Below are 7554 nucleotides of genomic sequence, written 5' to 3'. Positions count from 1 at the left end.
TAAGAGTTAATTCAAAATACAAAGTATAGAAAAAATTAAGGAGACAAGGGAATGTGAAGAAAAAAAAAGAGTAAATGAAAGGCTTTGGAAATAAAATTGAGGAAACAGAAAAATGATTTCCCTTAGATAAGAAAGGATTTAGAAAGAATTGTCTTAAATGTTTGTTTTAAAGTGGATAATGGAAGAAGACTAATGACTGAAGGTTCAAGTAAGTAGCAGATGGTCAGAATATGTCTTGAATTTATAAGTGAGAATTTGTTATTAAAGTTTAGTAGTGAATTCAGTATGTAAGTAAATATTATTTAAATAAGTTTAGGATTAATACACTAAAACCAGCATCTCATTCTTTATGTCCACTCATGAAAGTAATAGTATATGTACTATTAATTTGTCAAGTTTTTAATGACATAAAACTAGTAACTAAACCAAGTTCACTAAAATGTTTGTTTATGTCAAAAATCTTTCAAATGAATACCTCTTAACTAAAATGCTAATTTTTCCTCTAAACTAAGGAACCAGACAAAGATGTCCACTCTCTCCACTTCTCTTCAATTTAGTATTAGAATGCCTAGCTAGAGCAATAAGACAAGATGCAAACATAAAGGGGATCCAAATAGGGAAAGAAGAAGTAAAACTCTCCCTCTTTGCAGATGACATGATCTTGTATTTAAATTATGCCAGGGACTCCACTCCCAAATTACTCGAGCTGATTCGAAACTTGGGCAAAGTAACAGGGTATAAAATTAACCCTCAAATATCAATGGCTTTTTTGTATGCCAACAATTAGAAGAGCACAGCTGAAATCAGGAAAGCAACTCGAATCATAATAGCCCCACAAAAAATGAAATAGCTAGGAATTCACTTACCCAAAGAAGTGAAGGACCTCTATGATAAAAACTTTAAAAACCTGAAAAAGGAAATCAAAACAGAACTTAGAAAGTTGAAAAACCTCCTATGCTCCTAGATTACAAGGATCAACATCGTAAAAATGTCAATACTTCCCAAGGCTATCTACAAATTCAACGAGATACCTATAAATATTCCAACCTTATTCTTCAAGGAAATAGAAGAGACAATCTAAAATTCATACAGAACAATAAAAGACCTCAAATTGCAAAAATGATCCTTAATAGAAAGAACAGTGCTGGAGGAATATCAATACAAAATTTCAAACTCTACTACAACTCTACTACAAAGCCATAGTAATCAAAACAGCTTGGCACTGGCATGAGAACAGACCTCAGGACCAATGGAATAGAATTGAAAACCCAGAGATGAACCCACAGACCTATAGCCATCTAATTTTCTATAAGGGAGCTAAAAAAATAGAATGGAAGAAAGACAGCCTCTTCAGTAAATGGTGCTGGCAAAATTGGTTAATCATTTGCAGAAAACTAAAGCTAGATCCTTATATATCACGCTGCACCAGAATCAACTCCAACTCGATCAAAGACCTTGGAGACAAAACAGACACCCTGAAAACATTACAGGATGGAATAGGAGAAAACCTAGATCTCCTTGGCACAGGCAAAAATTTTCTTAATACAGACCCAGAAACACAATAAATCAAAGAAAGGTTGGACAAATGGGATTGCATGAAGTTCCAGAGCTTCTGCATGACAAAGAACATAGCTAGCAAGATCAATTTTTGCTGTTTAACATGTCTGTTCCCTAAGTATGTAAGTTGTTTTGGATACAGAGCTTCTGTAGCAATTATAGTCAGTCTCACAAAGGGACAGGTGACACTCACAAATTTTCCTGATTTAACTTTGATTCTTAATAAGTTCCACGTAAGCCATGCTTAAGATCTATTTTTACTGGTCTCCTTGTTTTTAATCTCACCTGACTTGTCAGTTACCTACCTACTCTTATCTGGGAAACAAATATTGGTTAAATCCTTCCCTAGGAATTCTGATTTATAAATTGCAGGAAGATAGTGATCTAAGTAACCCTGGAGTATTAACTTCCACAGGCTCAAGAGGAGCTGCAACTCCTACAGCAACATATTCAAAATATAGAGTTAGAAAGATTGAATCCTGAATCTCTAGGATATAAGGAGATAAATAGTTCTTTCCAGTTAGCTGAAACATCTAGGATATCATAATAAAAATGGTAAGGTCTGTTCATCTCTAAAATATATACAATGGATTTTGCCAAAGATTGTTATCCTAAATCAAGAGTACCTCTTTATTTTACTGACAGAAGCAAAAAGAGAAAGGTATATTGCTCTTGTAACAACTCCCTTAACAGTCTACACAGCAGAAAGAACTGTTCATCCACCTGTTCAAGGTTTAACCCACTTCTTTTAATCTCATTAGAGCTCATTCCAAATTGCTCGGTCCTTTGTCCCAGGGCAATGAGTTCCTTGATCATAGGTGATTCCTCTATAATGTTCTGCTTATACTAGTACTAAATTGCAATCTTCCCTACATAAATGGCACATTAAACATATTACAGGAATCCCATATAATCCTCAAGGACAAGCCATTGTGGAATACAGTAACCATACACTCAAGTCTCAACTAAGTAAACAAGAAGGGGGGATAGGCTTAGGTCACTGGACCAGCCAAAGAACAGATAGCAATCATTATGTACCCTCAATTATGAAATTTAATTTTGCATCCAATACTTCACCAGAAGATAAATATTGGAAGGTTCTGAAAAAATTGTCGTCTTCATGTCAGCCTATATGGTAGAAGGATGATAGTGATAATACCTGGAAATTTGAAAGTGTCAAAGTATGGCACCATGGTCATGCTTGTGTCTCCACAGGTTTTACAGACATCTGGTTACCAGCCAAGAAACTAATACCCAGGAATGAACAAAAGATCATCTAATACCAAGGAACCTCTGAATCCTTCAAGAGGATGAAGATGACTGCAGGCACTGGATAAACTGTGCAAACCAGAACAGCAATTATTCCCATGTTGGAACAGATGAAGAAGCTTTCTCAAGAAGCTGAGAGATGTTTACAGGACAATGGACAGGAAATTAATGTCATGTCTTTGATTGTAATGGAAACAGCACTTATTCATACTGTGAGTGCCTCTTGCAGAGTGCAAGCCTCTGCCAGGAGGGTTCCAATGCTCAGTCAATATTATACTTGTACTGTGATATGTAACAATTCAGAAGTGGGACCTGTCCATTGATATAAAGATAGAGTAGAACTATTTAGTCAGAAAAAATTTGAGAGGCCCTGGATAAATGTATCTGATTGGTTTAAGTTCCAAAATACAGAGAGGTTACCCCCAAGACAGTGCTCTTATAGAAAAAAAATGTTACTGTGTATTTAGCTCCTGAGACAGAATTTACAGTTCTTCAAACATAAGGCTTCAATTGGCCATTAATACCATGATTAAAACTTCCTTTTTTATTGAGGAAAGCCCTCTGTACAAAATATCCCATTGCAAAATTTAGTCGGAACTGCTGTCACCTTAGAAGGGGAAAAATTTATAACCTAGGATAAAATTAGTCAGCAAAAAGATGAAATCATAGAGAATGAGTTAAGTATGGACCTTGAATTTATAGTTCATCAAAAATGTTTGTGTTTCAGTTTTGTGGACCATCTTAGTAACTGTTCTGTAGCAATACTTCCTTTGTCTAAAGGAAAATTACTTGGAATTGGTTGGTCTTTTGTTTGTGGAAGAAAAGCATCTCGTGTTCTGAAGAGAAATTATTCAAGACTCTGTTACATTGGGAGGATGTACCTCTATTACTTAATAATTTGACTTACCAGAATAAGGGATGAATGAAACATGATCTCCAGAAAATTGTGATGATAACCTTATACTATTAAGTACTGATGATAGAGTTGTAGCTACAGCATTTATTTTACCTGACCTTAAACTTGTGGAGTAGGTGTCCAGAGAGAACCTAGTCAGCTAGCTTGTCCTTTCAACAAGACAACAAATGTTAGGGCCATAATTCTGGAAGAAATACATCAGGAAATAATGGAGTTAAGATCAAGTATTTGACAAAAATGAGCTTCCACAGATTATTTGCTGATGAAAAACAAGAATTTGAAGGGTTATATTGCTTTAATATAACTAACAATTCTCAAAAAATTCAGAACGAGTTAGAGCAGCTCAAAATGGAATTAAACAAGTTAAAAATTATTAATGACTGGGGGCTGTCTTGGCTATGTCTCTTCTTGGGTTCAATAGCTTCCATCTTAGGGGTTGTCTTATTGGTTCCCTGTCTGTTCCAATGTTCATCATCAGCTTGTTTTCACAATGTAGTGAACTCTGGAGTTGAGCTGTGAGACCTAGAAAGGGTTAAGAGATTTGAAAGCCATCTCTGACTACATTCAGAAGGCTGAGAGTTGTGCCCAGGAAAGGTCAAACTGTCAAGGCAAAACAGGTTCAATTTTCTCCCTTAAGTGTGAGCTGTTTGGACATTTAAGACCTTAGAGATGAAAAAAAAAAGTCTATGTTAAAGTTGGATTTTTTTGTTGCTTAGCATGTTCCTCTCCAATGGTATAACCCCTGTTTTCATTGTATTTGATGTTGGTATAATTTGAGGAGGAGAAGGGAAAAAACAAAATGTTTAAATAGGAATACAAGTTGACCCATTGTAACAATGAGATGTACATGACACTATGTTGAAAAATGAACTTTACAGGGCTGGGAAGGTGGCTCAGTGGTTGAGTGCTTGCCTTGCATACCTGAGGCCCTGGGTTCGATTCCTCAGCACCACATAAGCAAAAAGAAAAAAGCCAGAAGTGGCGCTGTGGCTCAAGTGGTAGAGCGCTAGCCTTGAGCTGAAGAGCTGAGGGACAGTGCCCAGGCCCAGAGTTTAGGCCCCACAACTGAACGCCCCCCCCCAAAAAAAGAAAAATGAACTTTACAATTTAAGAGAAGGGGAGTTGGAGGGGGGAGGGTAGTTGAGGAGGTGGGAGGGAAGAGATGGTAGGGGAAAAACAAAGGAGGAGACAGCAATGCTTGAAAAGAAATGTATTGATTACCTTGCTCATGTAACCCCTCTGTACAGTATGTTCACAATAAAAAACTTATTTAAAAAGTTAGAGTGTTTATTGCTTCCCTCTGCTTCCTAAGGGAGGCATTTATCACTTGTATGCAAACTATGCTTCATGTTAATGCTGTTAATTTCAAAGATATGGATATCCTAGTCTCTGCACATACCTGTAGTCACTTTGCCTGTACTTTTATTTTCGTTTTTGTATGTATTTTATTGTGAGCATACTGTACAGAGGGGTTACAGTTATATGAGCGAGCATGGTAATAAGTACATTTCCTATGGAGCATTGTTGCCTCCTCCTTTGTTTTTTCCCTACCATCCCTTTCTTTCTCACCTCCTTAACTCCCGCCCCTGCCCTCACGGAAGTTGTAAAGTTACATACTGTCTTGTACATCTCATTGTTACAATAGGTCAGCCTGTATCCCCATTTATGTCCTTTATTAAATTTATGTTTTTTATTGTAAAGATACTGTACAGAGGGGTTACAGTTACATGAGTAATATAATGAGTACATTTACTATCCAGCATTGTTGCCTCCTCCTTTGTGTTTCCCCTACCATCCCTTCCTGTCCCACTTCCGCAACTCTTCCCTCCCCACCCAAAGTTATTAAGTTCATTCTCAACATATTGTCTTGTACATCTCATTGTTACAGTGGGTCAACTGTATCCCTATTTCAGCATTTTGTTATTTCCCTTCCCCTCCCCAAATGAGAAAAATGTATGTACAAGATTTAGGCACCGGAATAAAATACAGTGAAACAGGGGTTATACCATGGGGCAAGAACATACAACAGAAACAAAAAAAATCATATAGTATGTTGTAAGTACATTAAAAACAAGTTACTTCGCCTGTTCTGAACTAAATTAAAACTCCTTGTTAAGGGATTTCAGGATTCAGAAGCAGGTGCTGAGCTGTAGATCTCCTGCAGCCCCTTTTCTATTTTGTCCTCTTTCTCAGTTCGGAGGCCCAGTATCATGTCATCATCATGCTGTTTCTGATTGTGGTTACAGACAGGTTTAAAACTTAAAAGAGGGGCTGCACCTGTTCTCATACTGGCCAATGACTTAAATATATTGCATGAGGTAACAGAAGAGGAAATGCCTCAGTTTTCTTTGTAATTATGTATTCTGGTACCAATCAATTTATGTTTCACGTAGTGTCTTGGTTGAAAGAGTTTAATGCATATTTAAAGTATTTGCTGAAAATTTTGGTGAATATTCCTGAGAATCATGCACTTAAAGTTGTCATCTTGATCTTTCACAAGCCCTCAATGACATTTCATGGAAAAACTCCATTTTTGTCTCCCTTTCAAAGATGTAACACACATGCCCCTTTCTTTTGAATCATTGGTGATTTGCCTAGTATCTTTGGGTCCAAGCCAGGCTGGTCACATTCCTGTTTACAATTAGCTTGTAAGGCTGACATTTTATTGGCCCTTCATTTATTGATGATAACTGTTACTGTTGTGATAATTTTACATCATGAATCATTTAAACATGGAAACAACTTGATTATGCTCCATTTCTCACTAAAGCATTTGAGACCAGAATAATCTGTTTCTGGAAAAATACTGCCTACCTCAGTTTACTTTAGAATAATGCTCATACAACTGAAAACAAACGCTAGAGGAGTAGGAATCATAGATTGATGCTGGGAGGCAGAGATCAGGTTTGTAGTCCTCGCTACTTAAGAGGCAGAGATCCTAAAGATCCTGGATGCAGGACAGTCAAAGAAAAATATGGCCACAAAACCTATCTCGAAAGTGACCACTAAAAATATTGTTGAGTGTATGGTTCACGTAATGAAGGACCAAATAAGCAAATGTAATTTCCTATGCTCAACCCCAGCACTTATAAATAAACAAATAGCAAGACAATATATCCTTCTCAATCGTTCTTAATTTAAAAGAAATACCAAAAAACAAATCTAATTCTAGGTAAGTTTCCGTAAAAGCTAACTTTGAAATATTTTCTAGGAAATTTAGAAAAATAAGATATTTTAACAAACTAACAAGAGATATTTGCATAAAATTATTTGCAAAATTCTGAGCAATCTCTGTAAAAGCCAACAAATCATGATGAGCAGATAAAATTAGAGCAAATGTTTCATATCACCACAAGGTTTTTACTGTTTCCTTTAGTATAATTTTTATTATTTCTGCATTTTAACTTCTTGTCACTGAGCATAACAAATTAGAAGCTGGTTATCATTCTATAAGTGATTAAATCTCTCATTCCAGTAAAAGGTGTTGAGGACATAAGGACTTGAAAAAGAAAAGTACACAGATACACACAAAAATAAAATCAACTCATGAATTCATTTTAAATAGAAGTGCTTGCTTAGAAAATAATTGTGAAGAAATGTTAAATTAAAAATAAAACTAAGACCTATTACTCAGTACCAAATTTGCGTTCGGGGAAAATGAGTAACAATATGAAATATGTCATGACCTCACTTACTGCTGGAAAATATAATGGGTACAAAGCATACTTTAAAGATGTTTGTATTTGAGAATGTATTTCTACAGTTTGTGGAAATAAATGCATAACACTAGAAGGTACTATCATTGTTATTGT

This window comes from Dipodomys ordii, unplaced genomic scaffold, assembly GCF_000151885.1.
Source record: "Dipodomys ordii isolate 6190 unplaced genomic scaffold, Dord_2.0 Scaffold246, whole genome shotgun sequence".
Classification (NCBI taxonomy): domain Eukaryota; kingdom Metazoa; phylum Chordata; class Mammalia; order Rodentia; family Heteromyidae; genus Dipodomys; species Dipodomys ordii.
Note: the sequence above shows the minus strand (reverse complement) of the source record.